Source organism: Dreissena polymorpha, chromosome 3 (genome assembly GCF_020536995.1).
Source record: "Dreissena polymorpha isolate Duluth1 chromosome 3, UMN_Dpol_1.0, whole genome shotgun sequence".
In the NCBI taxonomy this organism is placed as follows: Eukaryota; Metazoa; Mollusca; class Bivalvia; order Myida; family Dreissenidae; genus Dreissena; species Dreissena polymorpha.
The window spans coordinates 21,641,804-21,661,547 of record NC_068357.1 but is presented as its reverse complement, the minus strand read 5'-3'; the positions used below and the strand labels follow the sequence as shown (position 1 = coordinate 21,661,547).

The following is a 19,744-nucleotide window of genomic DNA, read 5'->3' as shown; positions in this document are numbered from 1 at the left end:
ACGTTTAGTATTGACTGACAACGAACTTTTGTGAGCGTTATATATTAAATGTTTGACTTACATTAATTTTTTTTGAACGACTTGACTTCACTTTAAGTTTTGACATCGGACTGATCGGACGTGTTTTTTTAAGCTCTGACTTTGACTGTTGTGGAAAATTAAATTTATGTTGTGGTGTCAAGCGATTGACTCTCAGTTGAGGTTCAGATGTCGAGCTGTGCGGACGTGGTCATGGAGCTGCTGTCTACAAAAAACGTGAGTACAAATTTTTTTCGTTTTACTGTTTAGATCTTCATGTTTCGCGATAGATTGAAGTGGAGTTGCGTGATGATGTATGATGGTTGTAATGTGTTGGGTAGAAATTACTCAGTGCTGATACAGTGTCGATATGTTGTAATGAGCGATGATAGTGGATGATGGTGGAACAGAATATTCATTGAGGTACTTTGAGGAAGCGAACATATGATGGAAAAATGTTGCAAAAATATTAAATGACAATTTATTGAATCACTTTTGTTGATATGTATGATATTGATTAAATTGTATTTGCATGCTGTAACATTTCTATTTCATTTCAGGGGGCTGTGGTGAGTATTGTAGTATAAATTTGTTTCAATAAATCATGATGAATGAAAACTGATTTCGATTCGTTTTGTACAGGTTTACTTGTATAGAAGTGTAATGCGTTGGGTAGAAATTACTCAGTACTGATATAGTGTCGATATGTTGTGATTAGCGATGATGGTGTATGATGGTGGAACAGAATATGAGCTTCTTTGGGGAAACGAACATATGATTGAAAAAAATTTGCAAACATAGTAGATAAATGATATGATATTGCTTAAATTGTATTTGCATGCTGTAACATTTCTATTTCATTTCAGGGTGCTGTGGTGAGTACTGTAGATTGTAGTGCATATGTATAGAATTCAATAAAAGATTATGACTGAAAACTGCTTTTGATTCTTATTGTACAGTTTTAGGGATTATAAGTCTATAGCAACTCTGTCGGTTGGTGTTCATGAGTGTGAGCTTAATACAGCAATGTTTGAGTAGTACAAAAATGTTTTCGCTTTTGTGGTCGCCAGCTGTCCGTGATCTGTAAAGTGAAAATACACAGAGCTATGAAGCATACAAATGTTTCGAAATTTTATCAATGATTGTATACTATGCATGTTTTGATTTAGTTCGTTTCAGATTTGACATGAGATGAAAACCTGACATGATTTGAACAGAGCTGGGAAACGAAAAGGTAAGTCTGTTTCATTCCACTATGAACACTTGTATTTTGACAAAAGAAGAGATAAAGTGAGTTACTTTATCATCATGGTTTCATTTAGTGAACAGAGGTAAACCTAGCTAGCTTTTCGTGTACTCTATTTTGGATGATGAGTATGTCAGTAACTTTAATTGTACGGCTAGTTAAGTATGAACATGAATGCTTTGTTCAGATTTTCAGATGTGTGCTGGCAGTTCAAGTCTGGCAGCTGGAGTGAACAGTCGTGTTTTCTGGAGCTCCAACAATATGCTAGAAGGTAAGTAACTATGTTTGTTTTGCATTGCATGTTTTTATATGTTTCAGACTTTCAAGCAGAGATGTCATGCTGACTGGAGTTGAGCACAGGGCAGTGACAAAGTGAAAGGTAAGTACTTTTGACTGAATGTTTGTTCTATGCATGTTTTGTTTTAATACATTTCAGGAGTGCTTATCCAGTGATGATATGACAGTTGGAGTGAACAGTGGAGCCAAGCAGTCTTGTTTTTGGAGCTACTCAACAAGCCTTGAAGGTAAGTTTAGAATTTCTCAATGTTAGTGAATTGAAGTACTGTCACTTGCTTTTGGACAGTCGAACAGAACAGACGTGGTTGCGAGAGCTCTCATATCTGTTGTGTTAAACTGTTTGTATGATATGTTATGTTTGTTTGTTTGTTTGTGATGTACAATTTTTTACAGATGCTGATGGCAGTGATGGGTTTTCAAGCTGACCTGAACAGAAAAGCACTCATATGGTAAGTACAAAATAGTTGTTATATGGGATGTTTTGTGCATGCTTTTATGTTTCAGGTGTACTTGCTGACAGCGACGAAGACGAATCAAGAAGAGGAACATTGTTGAGAAAGTGATTGGGACTTGCAAACAGGGTAAGTGTAACACTTGTGTTTGTTTAATTTGTAACATGCGTGCTTTGCTCTGTTTCAGATTTCACATGCAGAAATTAAACAGGATTTCAACTGCTGAGACACAATTCATCAAAAGTAAGGTAAGTTTTAATTCATTGATTTGAGTTGTACAATGTGTTCTTTACTTTATTTCAGATTCGAGTCACTGGTTTACACATGGAAGAAGATTTCCACGTCTGTTACTCAACTCTACAGAAGCAAGGTAAGTCGATCAAATTTTTGTTTTCATTGACTGCTGTAATGTGATGTTATGCTATTTTTCATGTGTGCTATGCAGAGATGGAGAATTCAATTTTAAGAAAGATTAACTGCTGCAGCTTAGCTCTGCTCTGTGTTGATTTTTGTTCAAAAACGTTTAAAATGTATGTGTGTTTTCAGATGTTTTGTTTCAGTTGATGTCCAGATGGCAAGCAGTACAGACGTGTTTCTTGGAGCTGCCAAACAGTGAGTACAAACGTTTTATATTTTTCAGTTGTTTACTCATAGAAGTCTGTGAAAGATGATAACAAGGGTTGAATCTATCAGCACTTGTGTCTAAAAATGCTGATGTGTGACGGTTTACTGAAAAGGGTAAATGCTAGCCAGTACTTACACTTGAGCAACCGTGGGATGTCGAACTAACTGATGATGTACTATGATGGTGAACACTTACTATGTGTATCAAAATGCTTTTGTTGATATTTACTATAGATGATTTGATATTGGTTAACATTTGTTTGCATGCTGTTAACATTTCTATTTCATTTCAGGGAGCTGTGGTGAGTATTGTAGTATACATTTGTTTCAATAATGTTTGAGTAGAACAAAAATGTCTTTACTTTTGTGATCGCCAGTTGTCTGTGATGTAAAGTGGAAAAAACACAGCTATGAAGCATACAATTGTTTCGAAATTTTATCAATGATTGTATACTATGCATGTTTTGATTTAGTTCGTTTCAGATATGACATGACATGAAGAGTTGACAGTCGAACAGAGCTGAGCAATGCAGAAAGGTAAGTGTGTTTCATTTTAGTATGAACACTTGTATTTTGTTTTTATATGGTATGTTTTGTGCATGCTATGTTTCAGGTGTACTTGTAGTCAGCGACGAAGACGATTCAAGAAGAGGAACATTGCTGAGAAAGTGAATGGGACTTGCAAACAGGGTAAGTGTTACAATTGTTTGTTTGATTTTTGCCATGCATACTTTGCTTTGCTCTGTTTCAGATTTCACATGCAGAAATTAAACAGGATTTCAACTGCTGAGACACAATTCATCACAAGTAAGGTAAGTTTTAATTCATTGATTTGAGTTGTACAATGTGTTCTTTACTTTATTTCAGATTCGAGTCACTGGTTTACACATGGAAGAAGATTTCCACGTCGGTTACTCAACTCTACAGAAGCAAGGTAAGTCGATCAAATTTTTGTTTTCATTTGTACTGCTGTAATGTGATAGTAAACTTATGCTATTTTTCATGTGTGTCATGTACAGATGGATAATTCAAGTTTGATCTGTGTTGATTTTTGTTCAAAAACGTTTTACATGTATGTGTGTTTGAAGATGTTTTGTTTCAGTGGATGTCCAGATGGCAAGCAGAACAGACGTGTTTCTTGGAGCTGCCAAACAGTGAGTACAAACGTTTTATATTTTTCAGTTGTTTACTCATAGAAGTCTGTGAAAGATGATAACAAGGGTTGAATTGCACAGTACTTGTGTCTAAAAATGCTGATGTGTGACGGTTTACTGAAAAGGGTAAATGCTAGCCAGTACTAACACTTGAGCAACCGTGGGATGTCGAACTAACTGATGATGTACTATGATGGTGAACACTTACTATGTGTATCGAAATGCTTTTGTTGATATTTATTATAGATGATTTGATATTGGTTAACATTTGTTTGCATGCTGTTAACATTTCTATTTCATTTCAGGGAGCTGTGGTGAGTATTGTAGTATACATTTGTTTCAATAATGTTTGAGTAGTACAAAAATGTCTTTACTTTTGTGATCGCCAGTTGTCTGTGATATGTAACGTAAACAAAAAACACAGCTATGAAGCATACAATTGTTTCGAAATTTTATCAATGATTGTATACTATGCATGTTTTGATTTAGTTCGTTTCAGATATGACATGACATGAAGAGTTGACAGTCGAACAGAGCTGAGCAATGCAGAAAGGTAAGTGTGTTTCATTTTAGTATGAACACTTGTATTTTGTTTTTATATGGTATGTTTTGTGCATGCTATGTTTCAGGTGTACTTGTAGTCAGCGACGAAGACGATTCAAGAAGAGGAACATTGCTGAGAAAGTGAATGGGACTTGCAAACAGGGTAAGTGTTACAATTGTTCTTTTGATTTTTGCCATGCATACTTTGCTTTGCTCTGTTTCAGATTTCACATGCAGAAATGGTCTCATAGCAGTGCCAACAGTGAATAAGGATTTCAGCTGCTGTGAAACAACTCAACAGAAAGTAGGTAAGCATTGAATGAATGCACTTGAGTTGTACAATTTGATGTGATGCTTTTCTCTGTTTCAGATTCAAGTTCCTGGTGTAGACAGAGAAATGTGTTTGAAGAAGGAATTCTACTACTGTGATTCAACTCTACAGAAGCAAGGTAAGTAGAAACACAATTTTGGTTTAATTTAACTCATGTGTTTTGCACTGCATGCTATTTTTCAGGTCTCTCATGCAGTGATGCAAAAGAAGAAGATTTCAAGAAAGAATCACTGCTGCAACTCAGGCCTATAACAAGGTAAGTGTTTACTATATTGTATACAAAATGTTTCTCTGTTTTACTCTGTTTGAAGGTTTCAATTGCAGAGATGTTGCAGAGATGTTTTGACAGCTTGTGACAGAAAAGAAATTCAGCAGCTGTGTCTCGACTCTAGCCACGAGGTAAGTCAAAACAAATATACTGGTTTGTATGTTATGTTGTTATGCCCTTCTATGTTTCAGACTTACATTGCTGTGACTGTTCCACAGTGGGTCAAAAAAGAGACGAATACAGGTTTCAAGAAGAAAATTGGCTGTTGAAAACCTGCACAAAATATGAGGTAAGTAAACTATTCTTTTGGTTTGTTTTGTGCTTTGTTATGCTTAACTATTTTTCAGATTGGAATGGTGGGTCGTTACAGAGCAGACTTTTGGACAACTGAGAAGTTGAGAAACAGAGAATGATTCAAGATCAGCTAGGTAAGTCTTGATTATTGTGCATTGCTAAATGTTTTTTTTCATTCCAGTATGGCTGTGGTAAGTACACAAACTTTCTATAATTTAATATTGAACTGTTTTAATGACCTGTATTCTGCATTGTAAAATGTCTGTTTTTCATTTCAGTATCCTGTGGTAAGTACACTAACTTTCTTTAATTTTCATATTGAACTGTTTTGATGACTTGTATACTACTATGCAATGCCTAATGTTTTTTTCATTTCAGTAGCCTGTTGGTAAGTACACTAACTTTCTATAATTTCATAGTGAATTGTTTTGATGACCTGTATTCTGCATTGTAAAATGTGTTTCTTTTTCATTTCAGTATGGCTGTGGTAAGTACAATTGCCTTTCATATTGAACTGTTTTGATGACCTGTATTTTGCATTGTAAAATGTGTTTCTTTTTCATTTCAGTATGGCTGTGGTAAGTACACAAACTTTCTTTAATTTTCATATTGAACTGTTTTGATGACTTGTATTCTGCTATACAAAATGTGCTTTTTTCAATTTCAGGTCAGCAATGGTAAGTATAGTGTGTTTTTTTATGTATAATTTTGTATACATATTGTTTTTTTCATCATAGCATGTCTTTTATATTTATGCTTTGTGTAAGTAAAATGTTCATAAATCATTCTTATCTTCAAACTAAAAATGTATTGTGCTATGCAAAATGTCTGTATGATTTCAGTTGCCAGAGGTGAGTACCATTACAGTTGAAAAGTTAGTTTTGTTTAGTTAAAGTTTTGGTTCACAGTTCTGTTTGTTATTTGGCAAAATTTACATGTATGCATTGAGTCTTGATTTCAGCTCGATTGTGGACTGAAGAAGATTGCCCGCAGAGGGATTGGATACAAAATACAAAGTAAGTACTGAGTTTCTTACTAAAAGTTTTGAGTTGTATTCATTGTGTGTTAATATGCTATGATTGCTATGAACATGACTTTTGTATTTCAGCGAAGACAACATAGGTAAGTAAAATTGTTATCTGTTTCATGTTTACTGTTACAGTTCAATATTGTGTTTATAAATTGTAAGTTGTACAAACACATTCAAAAGTTTCTAATCATGCTTTCGATTTCATTTCAGCTTTACTGCTAGACGAGTGTTCTCTACTACTTGACGAGTCAGCTTTACTACCAGGCGAGCAGTGACAACAAGGCGCCTTTGTGGAAACAACACAACAAAAAAGTGAGTATTAGTTGAAATTGTTTTACTGTATGTTATACTTAAATGCAAAATTGTGCACATAAATTGTAAGTTGTACAATTACAATGAAAGTTTCTGATCATGCTGTCTATTTCATTTCAGCTGTACTGCTAGACGAGCAGTGACAGAAAGGCGCCTGAACATGCAACACAAAACAAAAAAGTAAGTATCAGTTAAACAGTTGGTAGAGTTGTGTGTTTTTCTTTAGCAGTTTGTGTTTACTATTTTATTTGATACATGGTATATTACACATGCATGTTTTTATCATTTCAGGCTGTTTACTTTCATCGTTTACTGTTTAACACAATTTGCTTTTCTATTTTCAGTGCCAATATACAAACCTTGATGTGGACACCGAGTAGTCAATACATACGTGTGGCGTACAGCTGCGACAAAACCGTGGGTCCATCGCACCGATAACTCGAACATTGGCCCGCGTATGGACATCAGTGCAACTTTGTGAATCCATGTAACTTTGTGAATCCATGTAACATTGCGAATATGTGTCGATCGAAAAATGTGTACATTCTGCACTGAAACGAACTCGGTGTTGCAAGTGGCAAGTGTTGACAGTGTGTATGTTTATGTTTATGTTTTTACATGAAAAATAAAGGAGATTGTTCTCCTACCTTTTTTTTCCTTGTTTTATTGTGCTGGCCAGCAATATTGATGTATTGATGTATGTGTTTGTGTTTAAACTATGCAATACCAAAATCAAACAAAAAATAAACATTAACAGTCATTAACTGTGTTTGGGCGGCCGAGGGGTTTAAGACTCCACAAGTGTGAAGCGCACTGATAGCACTTGGGGGTAAACACCTCGGTATTTCGGTGCTAAAATGTTTTCACGGTGCTTATTTTGACGCACTGTTAGAACTACCAACCAGTAAATGATTGCTTGATTTATAAAACAAATTTTCAGTCTCTACTTTGGCACAAGAGACTCTAAGTATCAAATACCAACAATTTAGACGCAGACAATCACATGGTGGTACACCAGTCCGAATATACTCATTGCTCTAGCCAGGATTGCAAATTACTTGTGTTGACTAGCAAGGCTCCCTAGTAACGGAGCAGTGTTACTGGCGTTTTTTGGGTCGATAGTGCTTAGGTGAGGTTTTGCTCGAATCGGGAGCGGGTCACTCGCTTGGGCGAGTTAGTTTTCGCTCGTAGTTTCCAATCTGGCTAGATCACTGTAAGGTTGTTTTGACTGCTATTTGGCAAGCAGAAAGACAACAGCGGTTAATTGACTGAGTATGGGCGACCGAGGTATGTAGGTGTCAATAGACCGACTCCACAAGTTGCGAAGCGAACCGATAGCACTTGAGGGGAAACGCCTCGGTTTTCGGTTCTAACATGTGTTATCCATGCTGTCGTTATACTCTGGCAAGTCTCCTCAATCTATCGCGAGGGACACTCATTATTGCCCGCAAGCTTTAGAACCTGACGTGGGTCGATGCGTATGCGAGTCCGAGGACGCGATGGCATTTGATAAGGCTACCAACCGGTTGATAACACGCATTGTTCAAATTGTTAGGTTTAAGTCTGCTAGGGCTGGGGTGGGAAGGCGACTTCTCTTGTACTCAGACAAGAGGAACGGTCACAAGTCCGTAAAAACGCCGAGTGACACCACTAGCTTGCAAACGTACAAAGCAAAAAACTTTCAAACTTGAATTTGAGGTAAAATGATAAAAAAACTATATGAATGACTAACCGATATAAGATATTTTCCATATGGCAACAAACTATGCTACTCAATGTTGTGTTGAACATTAATTGCGCCTTACGAACTACTCGTGTTGAGACTTACATTGAGTGACTCGTAAACGTAAAGCAGTTACTCGCTTTTGACTGCATACACATTTTGTACAACGGTTCGTTATTGGTATAACTTGTCTTTCAGTGAGGCACATTAACATAAACGTTCAACAGTATTTAGGCTTTATATTGCGCTTGTAGAATATACGAACAAAACACACTACATAAATGACGTTTAGGGATTATTTTCACTTTCCATTTGAGATGATATGATGAAAAAGTATATACATCAGTTTAAGCGACTTTCATGACATTCACCACATGGCCATAAACTTGCGTTATTCAATGAAATGTTAAAATTTCGCTAGCAAAATAAATAAAAACTATATACGCAGTTTCATAACTTTCGATGTATGATCATGAAGTTTGAAATTGTGCAAAGCAATTTTGCGTTAAAAGTTGCATGCAGTTTAAAACCTGTAACATTTCGCTACACTTCAACCGTATTCAACACTCAAGAACTCAATTGTTTGTACAGAACAATACGAATGTTCCCATTTTGAAACGACAGTCAAGTAACACAACTGCTTGAATGTTTTGAAAAGCAGTATCGCTTCATCGCTATGATTTGGTTGTGAGATGTAATATATAGTATAGTAGCATCAATGTTACAGACCCGTAAGCACATTCATACACCTGCTTTAATATTTCGGAAAGCAGTATTACTTCAATGATATGGTTTGGTTATAAGATACAATATATGATGTATTGATGTAACAGATCTGTATGCACATGTTAAACAACTACTTGGTTAGTTTGGAAAGCAGTGTCGCTTCAATGCTGCGTCAAAACATTTCTGCAAGATGTGAAAAATATCTATTTGAATGGGATTTCTGAGGTTTAGCCATCGCCGAAAGGCCAATGTTTCTTCATGTATGTATGACAAAAGTTACTGCTATATTTGCTAGTATGCTAGTCCGTATTGCATATCGCAAGGTGGTAAAGCGGCTCTTTTCATTTCGCTGTGAAAAGAACGGTCACAAGCCCGTACAAACGCTGAGTGACACCTCTTGATCATGTAGCTTGTATGAAACGTGTTTATACAACCACAGTAGTTCAAAGCAGAACGCTTTTCCTTCTTCGAGGGAGAAGAAATCTGGGTGCAAGTCCCGGCTTTGGTTATAACACGAATACTACTCGCTGCTCAATAGCAATATTCATCATCCTATCCTTAACCATAATACCACTAGGCTCTATTAAGAGTAGCTTTGGAAAGGGAGTTAATAGCAGCTGCATGAGTGCTTTCATAAAATGTAAACGGTCGACCTTTACGGTTGCAAAATTGAAATACGATTTCAATGTTTTGAAGCATAATGTCTACATCGGGACCAAATGCCCATAGGTTCGATTTCGACTTGCTACACTCACGATTGAAATGAACCGTTTGAACATTCGCTGATAATAGGCATGCAATAACAATCCAACGCTGAAATGACTCACACTCCTACGCAATTAATTTTTTCGCGGGACCAAATACCCATAGGCTCGATTTCGAGTTGCTATATTTACAGTAATAAACATATGCACATAATTAATTCAAGCACATGAAATTATAATAATTTCATAAGTAGTGTCAATAAGTATTTTACAGCAAGAAATACATATTAACCGTAATAATAATGTTTAAGAGGAGTACTCATACTTATCAATACATATTGCATTAATGTTATCGTTCAAGTACTCTACATAACAAAACCTAAAGAGAGTAAAACAAGAACTCACGCAAAATCTAAAAAAATAAATATATATTAGCATATCTTGTAAAACATGTCTGAACTTTATTGCTTTGTAAATCACTATGTTGTATGATCATATACATGTTTACATTGTATGTATGATATTGAATAAAAAAAAAAGACATGACTGATAGGAATAATTTCCTGATGCAGAACTTTGTTTTCCTAACGTCTCACAAAGCGAGAAGTGCCGATCAGAATACTGGGTTGTATAAATGTATTTAACTTATGTCAGATTTGTTGTCATTTTTTTAACATGATGTTATTTTTATCCCGCCAATGCCCATATTTACTGCAAGATAAAGGGTTGTGGGGAAAACTTATTTATATACGTTAAATTGACACATGACTTGTGTATTGTCTATATCACATGCTGGAACTAACTAATAACGGTTGCAATTGGGTTCAATCGGCGATATAATTTTAATCCTTGACGCCATGCTGGATACACTTTCCAACACATACGGAAGCAACACAGACCATCCAGAATCATTTCGGATGCTTCAATTACCCCCCCCCCCTACCCTGATCGTCAAGGATCAATAGGGATGTATTGAAATTGTCCTCCTGTAGGCCCAAAGACATTCACGGACGTTTCATGACCTACAATATTCAACACAGAGCTACACAGCGACTTCACGGTTCACATGCCGAATTTTTCCAGATTATAATCCGTGTTGATCTGGGGGCCGTTTCTGGTACAATGCGTAACTTTACGGACGAAAATGTACGTACGTATAAAGTTACGTACGCTTTTCTGAATGCGTAAGTGCGTTTCTATAAACCGAACGTAGCGTAAAACTTAGTTGCTATGTTTGAATAATCTCTAAACAGAAGTCTGGTGATTGCGCGGACCTTATAGAGAATATTTGAAGAAATTCATAAAGTAGATTTAATTTGCTTTCTCGAACAAACTTTCGGTAGACTAAATATTTATACATTTATCATTAAGAAGTACATTATAAAGAGCAAAATTCTTTCCCTTGTTTGCGAAATTGCGACGAAAAAAGGGGTCAACTGTAAAAAAAAGTTCAATCTGTTGATTCTTTTAAAATTAAGTGTGGCCATTCTTTGTTGTGCTGGATATGCTCTTTGTTAAAACAGAAGTGATGATTCTTACTGAAGCAAATCTTTTACGAAGGTTAGTCAGATATATTTCAAACTGAAATCGCTGGAGCACACTGGAAAAAAATGGATGGATAATACTGAGAAGACAGGCATGTGTATTGTAGCTTACACATCTGAATTTACAGAAACATAATCAAGGAGTTTCCTGACAGGAATTCAATTTACTGGAAGGGTATCTTTGATTATGTTTAGTGCGTCACTGAATTACAAATGGAATGTCCTATAATAAGAAGAACATCAGCAATGGCCTCTGTAAAGAAGGTAGTATTTTTTTAATTTTCATTTAATGATCAATGATAATGTACAGTAGTACAGTATGGTTTTAGAAGAATTAACAAACTTTGTAGCTTGTATTCACTTGTCGCACTTCTAGATATTTTTATAACAATCAACATCATGTTTTTACCATGTTTATATTTATACTTGTGTGCAAAATATTTAAAAAAAACAACAGATTTTTACTCATAAATTCATTTAAAATGAGAATCTTTTTTCTGTGATAAATTAACATTGTCCATGAATGCTTCTATTAATTTGAGACAATAGGCATTTGCAATTATCATAAAGTATGCTTCTTCACATATATAATTATATTATATTTTTTGTTCAATATTTAAAAAACATGCATGGATTGGTAAAATATATGTCAGGGTATGTACCAGTTGTGATTAGTTCTAAATACAAAATTTGAGAAATTGGGATCCATCCTGGGTCATTGGTATGGGGTAATTGGTATGACAAGCGGGCACTTGCGTAAACCTGAATCACTTTACATGCTTTACCAACACAATGACTGAAATATTTGTGAAAAAGTTCAGTCACTCATAATATACTTAAACATAATGCCATTCACTAATGGAAACTAATGCATCAATTTAAATTCATGGACAAGTTTTACACATCTGGCTTAATGTACATATGAACAAAACACAGGGAGAAAGCAAACCATTTTTAAATATTCCTATTTTTATGAAGTTAAATTTTACTGGTTGAATCATGTCAGGATGACAAAATTTATTCTTGCAAGTTCCTAATAATTATGCTATTAAAAAATATGTGTCCCTATACTTGATATTAAATTTCTATTACATTTTTTTTTAAATCAGTAAAAAATGTGCTATTCAAATGTTTTTTCATGTGTTTGGGAAAGATACATAATTATGAGAATATGTTAAATATGTTGTTTTATTCAGTTCAAATCTTTGATGGTTTTTTTTTCAATTGATTTTTGAACACATACACTGACACCATACATGTCCGCAAAAAGCTTTATTTAGTGCAAAACAAACAACTTCTTTTGAATTTATATTGTCTTATAAGTTATGTTTTTGACAAATAACTTAATGTGAATATTATGCATAACTATGGTGTTAAAAGTGAAGAAACAAAATGGTATTATTTAAATTATTTGATTGCAATGGTAGTAAATGCTCTTCACAACACAAACATTGTCTATTTTATGTTTCTTATTTATTTGTACAAGTTAATGGTTTTAAAACATTAAAAAAATACATTTACTTATTATAACAAAGACAGTATACCTTATTCTAATATTTCCCAACAAAAAAGGTATATAATAACTGAATGTAAAAAAAAAGAAAATTTGCAGCATTGCTTTTCACAATATAAGATAAAATGAAGTGGGTTTTGCAATGTTTACAGCATTATTATAGAAATTTAAATGGTATAAATGGACATTACAGTATGTACAAAAACACAGTAAAGAGTTTAAAGAAATGTGTTCAAAGATATTGGAAAAAAAACTGATTGTCAATCTGTGTGACCACCTATAAAGAAAAAGGTTCTAAATAACTTCTTAGGACATAACAATTTTATTTGAACATATCAATGAAACTGCATTTAATGTGTCCATATGGTTTATAGGAAACTAAAAAAATAATCTTAAAATTAGTAATTAAATAATTCAGACAGTAAAGATTAACAATGACCTTAGTTAAAATGTGACACTTCTTCTTCGTGGCAACTGCATTTATAATAACAATATTAAAGGTTTTGAATGTTGATATACCATATATAAAACAAAATGAAATGATTTTGTATTGTCCCCATGGTTTGTGTTCTAAAATTTCTTTGTAAAAAACCTAAAAACTCAGAAAAAATGATTGTAAAGCATACAGCAACAACAAAGTTTTGCCATCAATATGATATTAATATGATTGATTACCGATGACATCTGATAATAAACAAGAACACCGCATATCTGGTGCCACGCTGTGCTGTGAAAGCTTGTCAGAATTTTATATTTTTGTAGAGGTCACAGTGACATTGACCTATAACCTAGTGACCCAAAATAGGTGTGGCGTTTAGAACTCATCAAAGTGCATCAACATATGAAGTTTCAAAGTTGAAGGTGGAAGCACTTTGAGTTTAGAGCCAAATGTTAAGGTTTTAGCACATTGCCTACAGCGGACGGGCAGACGTTGGACAACTAGCTGGTTATGACAATAGCTCGGGTTTTCTCTCTCCGAAAACAGCCTCGCTAAAAATACAACTTTGAGCATATTACAACTGTAACTTACCAAAAACAAACCTAATTGGTTTAAAAGTCATAGTGTTTTGACAGTTTTTGTATAAAATGACATATTTGGTACATTTCAATACATGTTTTCAGTAAATTTACTTATACAGTGAAAACTTTTCAAACCTACTTTAAAATTAGCCATTATTAATATTCAGATAACTTAAGTTTAAGTTGTTACAATAACCATTGCGCAAAGTTAGCCAAGTGTGTGAGCCTTGACCTTTACTTCCAGTTAATAATTGCAGCGCTTAAACAACTGAAGCTTGATTGGTCATTGTTGGCCCCGTACTACTTAAAAGTACCCGGGGTACTCTTAAGTACACTTCAATGTACCCTGGGTACAGAGTTGTATTCCTGCCTAAAATCTGATGTCATCAAACGCACTTCCAAATACGAAACAAAATCCTCTTTGAACAAAACCTAACTCAATATGCTTTTTTGAGTACGAGTTTCGATAATATCATCGCGGAGGCCATTTCACAGAATGTAAACAGAAACATTTTTAATTTGAAAATAGAGCCAACAACAGCAGATTTAGCCTTAGTATTCCTGGGTATGTTTAAGTATATTTTCTGTACCCAGGGTATATTGTAGCATACATAATAGTACCCAGGGAACTTTCAAGTAGCACCAGAGCTGACAAAGACCAATCTAACTCAACTTAGCTAACATGTCGACAGGTTGTATCTCATAGTCTCTGCAGTATATTTTATTTTACGCAGTTTTGACAAAATGATATATGCATGATACTATTTCCAATGAAATGGATCTTGATGCAGAACTTCTGCTTAAACTGTAAATGTGCCAAATTCAACAATCAAGTGACAACCGTATACACATTTATAAGAAGCGCTGTTGACATATCAATTAAAATTGTATACAGTAATCTACGTTTTTGTAAATAGTTGCATTTATATTATACTGCTGGTATTAAGTAGTTAAACTTGATGTTGAAATTAAAATAATAAATCGCGAAGTCCTCAGATACAAATTATACTGTGCTGTTACGAAGGGAATACAATCTCATAGTTCAATGAACAATACTTTGTTAAGGTATGTTCCCTTATATTTGAATCTACAACGTTGTAATATCTTGCAGTTTATTTCCGCCAGCTTTTTGTATTCATCGTATAAAAGAGCTGCATTTAGATCCTTGAAATTCAACACTATTTCTTTTCAATCCTTTCAACTTATTGTGAATGCCTACGCATATTTGCACACAATAAGACCATTATGTTACAATTCAATACATTATGTATTGGCAAACTTTGGATTGGCAAATCGCATGAATCGCAGTTTTACCTTTAGCCAGTTACGTGTGTGTTTTATTATTGATCCAAATCGCAAGTTAAGGTAGCTCGGGAGAAATTGAAAATCATATTAGCAGTGAAACTAGAGGTACGATTTACGCTATTATATAAATATTAGAAAGGTATTCTGTATATCTAACTTTCATTCATGGATTAGAATATACTGTTCACTTTATTAAAATCTTAAATGCATATCGGAACTATTATGGCAATGCAACAAAACGCGGGTTAATTTGCTATTGTTTTTATTTATATTTTATAAATTAAAATTTGACTCTTGTTAATACGAAAAATTATTTAATTATATGTAACAGTAACGTGATTCACGCTCGATTTCTCTATAGTCAACATATTTCGAAGCCTGACATGTACGCTTAATCTTAATTCGTACTCTATAGTCGTGTTTATTGAGGCTAATACGATTTTGGTTTATATAATATGTGTGCTTTTAAAACTGTGTAAATACGCAGCGATATTTCACAACTTAAGGAAAATATACAGCGCGTCGTCTGCTAGTGGTTTTCTAATATCTTGGTCACGTGAGCGAAGCGATCGCTTATTCACGCTGGTAATGCGAATACTTCGATGGCAAACCGATGGCAATAGACTTATCCCGGAATCAATTCTATCACTCAGAAAACGCCACATTCGTTGAGTTCAACTTGGCGTCTTGTGTTGGATAAAGCCTTGTTTAAAACGAAAGTTGAATGAATTGTCAAAAGGAAAATCGAACAAATCATAACAACAATCGATTCGAACATGTAAAATTTTCTCTTTTAGCAAAACTCCAATCCACAATCGTACACAATAGATCCTGCACAATCAACGCAGGATTTCCGTTACAGTATCTTCCCATGCCCTACCAAGATCTTAATATAGATAAAGGTTTAAATTAACTAAAATGATGTTGCGCTCGTAGATTTCGTAGTCTCCGTTCGGTTCTCCGAAATATCGGTGCATACGCCGCCATATTTACGCTAAATTACTGAGTTACGTGAGCCTTTGAGCACCCGTAACTTTACGTGCAAAAATACGGTAAACGTAACTTTACGAAGTTTATAGAAACGCTACTAACTGAACGTTTTGCACTTACGCATGATTTTTGAACGTACTTGGTTTTAAGAAACGGTCCCCTGGCATCTATATTTGACTGGCTGGGAATTTTTATCGGTACGATATGCAAAAGGAATGAACTTTTTTGAAATTATATTTGGCGTTAATCTAGATTGCTGGTAACAATATATAGAATTTTACTAGTCTTTTATATAAGCCAAATAAAAAGTCGCCTATACATAAAAAGTCATAAAAATCAATTACATTGTATTTAATTGCATCGTGCGTGATTATGTTCGAAAACGTCTGATGCAAACTGACGATTCAAACGGCGTAAACACATTTGGAACGTCTTATTTCAGTTCCTATGAACCACAAACTATTACAAAAACTGAAAGTAAACGATAAAACATTTGCAAGGCTAGTACATTTTGTAACGATTTGAACGTGTTTTTGTTGTCTGTGTGCAGGAAATATAACGACAAGAATCGCTTCCTTCAAGACTCACTTTTTTGCGAATAACCGAGGACTAAACGCTAATTTTTAAAAGGGGTAAAACAGACGTTAGGTTGATCAACGTTTATTCCTAAAACTTTTTTTCTTCAAATACTAAAACGAAAACATACATTTTAATTAAATTTGATAAAATTACAAAACCCCGTAATAAAATCGGTAAAAAGTAACGATTTCAAACTTCCTATTCGTTAAGTTTTAAGCTTGTAGTGATCCTGTGTTTAACTCATATTTATTCACAAATTAAAATTGAAATTCAGACTGATATACGCAAAAAAACGATAACGTCTTCCAACTATAACTAAAGAAATGATCAGATATAAGCAAACCATAATTGAATCAATCACAATATTATTGATCAAAACGCCGATAGCTCACAAAGCGTGCCAAAGAATCTTAAAACCAAGGGAACAAGGGGAGATAAGAAATATTGTAAACTGCTATGAATAAAAATTTCTCCGTTTGTTTAAAGTTAAATATATGCAATTGAATGAAATATATACAACGAATCAAATTTCCCATAATCGGGACATCTTATTTCACACTTGCTTTTTGTTTATTTTTTTTCCTGTCCTTAAAATACATATATCAGGGTATTTAAACTGGTAATTTCTTGCTTGTTAAATTATCGGATTATTTTTTTTTTATTTTCACATGAAAGAACTTTTGATCTCCAAGCGCTCGTGAATACAAATCAATAAACTACGGACACGAATATATTGTATCGTTATGTAAAAGGATGCATATATTTGGATGGAAAATATACAGTAAACCGCACAATCGTCAAAATATTAAATAAACCTTTTTCAACCAAAAATATCAAGAAAATGACCACATTTGTGTTGTTGTTTCTTCGTGACAATTACATTGACCTTTTCCCGACTGATTTGAAATGCACCTTTAACCCGAACCTAACGTATTTTACCTTCACACACAACTGTAGGTCATTATCTTCGTCCAAACTCAAAATTGTAAGCGGAAACTGTTTTTCCGAGTTTAGTTACTATTTTCCTTACATTGACACGACCCTTTTAAATAAAACTTCAAGCTAGGTTTCTATGCAAATAAAAGTAACAGTACGCCAGCTTGACTTCCCGCCATACACGTATTTAATGACTTTGTTGAAAAATTGATAAACAACAAGAAGTTACATAGAATTACAGATAGCAAGTAGCACGACAAATGAAAGTAAAAACAAATTATCAACCAGAAACCACCTGTTTTAAACGCCACTCGCCCGCACTCTCGCGCACCCGTCCAAATACCCCATATATTTTTAATTCGTTGAAAGTCTAGTAAATAACACGTAAAATAGCATAATAGATAGCTTAGCAGCAGCAAATTGATCATAACAAGCCGTTAAACATGGCCTTTTTTTCTCTACCGTGTGTGCTTATACAATACTGTATTAAAATAAAATATCCCCACCAAATTAGTCTTAGGAAAATTTCAATCTTCATTCCAACAAAATCTTACAAACAATAATCGCATACACAATTAAACCATCGATGAAATTTTCATGGCTAACTACCGGTAACTTTTATCTGATAAAGGTATGTTTGGTAGATGTAGCCGATTCTTAAACAAAAGTTCATTAACTACGTTGTACTCGCCAATTCGTCTTCTGCTGTTATCCCCCAAAAACAAAAATCTGTCGTATATTGATTTGAAATTTTTGAATTAAACCATAGAATAATTTCAAGTTTGCTATTTCAACTAGACTTGGTCGAATAATTGTATCAACTTAACGGATCGAAGGAGTAAAACCAATATTGTTCCCATAATATACTAAAATACTCTAAAGGTATATGTAAATAGAGCTGTTATTGTGCATTTCCCATTTAAGAACTGATTTGAAAGAATTTGAAATAAGATATAGGTCTCTCTTCAATCAAGAGGGTGTTTTAATTATTGGGTCGAATTGACGGAAGGAAGAAAATTTGCTCTTGTTAAAAATGTATCAATTTCATCTATTTTGCGTAAAAATGCAAGAATCTTCGTCTATTTAAGCCCCTTATTAACTTATATTAAATAGTATTATATTTACCAATTTTGCAGTTTATTATCATTTCTGCGGTCATATTTATCAACCAATATTTTCGACTTGTGTCAGGAATTATCGAAAGCTCATGCCCACTTCGTATTACATGCACTATTTTGCTATAAACAACAATATTAAACATTGATACGGGTATACATTCTCAGAGAGATTTTCATTTACTAACAAACTACGATTGATTAAGTAATTAATTGACGTTTTGTTATATTAAAACATTCATTTTGAAAACCTGTTCATGTCCATTTCGATAAACTTTAACTACTTAGAGTGCGTGTCAAACAACATATATAGAACCTACACAATATGATATTATATCATGCTTAATGATGAGTAGGGAAAAAAGTGTGTACCTTTTACTTCTAGAATGAATAATAATACTTTGCCATAATATTGACATTATTGAAACTACAAAACACATTTTGAAATTATGAAATTCACCAATCTTAACACATCAACAAATATACATTTTATTTTGACTGTGGGCCTTTGACAACTGAATAAGACCTTAGCCTTATATGTTACGAATTAATTATTGCACGCTATTTACATATTTTAACACATATACCAAGTTATTTTTATTTTTTAGAGCTTAAAACGCTATGTTGACAATGAAGTGCTCTCTTTTGCATCACACCCTGACCTCGATCGTAAGAGAAGAATCTGCTTCTTGCGGTATACGCATCTTCCAGAAATAGTTGTTTTTAGAAAGTCTACGATGCAAAGGGAAATAAGAATTATGACAATGCTTATTTTTTTAATTAAGTAAATATAATTCTTGAATTGTGAAAAGTTGAATCATCTTTTGCAGATATCTATTAAGTCATCATATGACTTGTATTGAATGACAAATCATACTTTCGGCCTTTGTAAACACGATAAGAAATGGAGTTACATTTTATTACGAACGAATTTATAGCACATCATTTAAGCAAATAACATCGGTCGTGACAAACATCTTTACAACGTGCAGAAGACATGATTTATAACAGTTTTCCACT

The 19,744-nt window shown here is 33.9% G+C and overlaps 1 long non-coding RNA gene across 18 annotated transcripts; it reads left to right on the top strand.

Annotated features, from left to right (window-relative positions):
- The first annotated feature begins 254 nt into the window (after positions 1–254).
- On the top strand, positions 255–7,972 carry LOC127873257 (uncharacterized). 18 transcript variants are annotated; one of them, XR_008046089.1, is made up of 10 exons: positions 257–1,252; positions 1,452–1,788; positions 1,955–2,142; positions 2,317–2,383; positions 2,574–2,625; positions 4,097–5,361; positions 5,506–6,243; positions 6,468–6,569; positions 6,690–6,749; positions 6,914–7,972. It is a non-coding gene; the product is annotated as an uncharacterized LOC127873257 (long non-coding RNA). The 18 variants fall into 18 exon arrangements; XR_008046087.1 differs by having other exon boundaries at positions 2,560–2,625; XR_008046094.1 differs by lacking the exons at positions 2,317–2,383; positions 2,574–2,625 and adding exons at positions 3,505–3,571; positions 3,740–3,791 and having other exon boundaries at positions 261–1,252; positions 4,421–5,361.
- Positions 7,973–19,744: the final 11,772 nt, after the last annotated feature.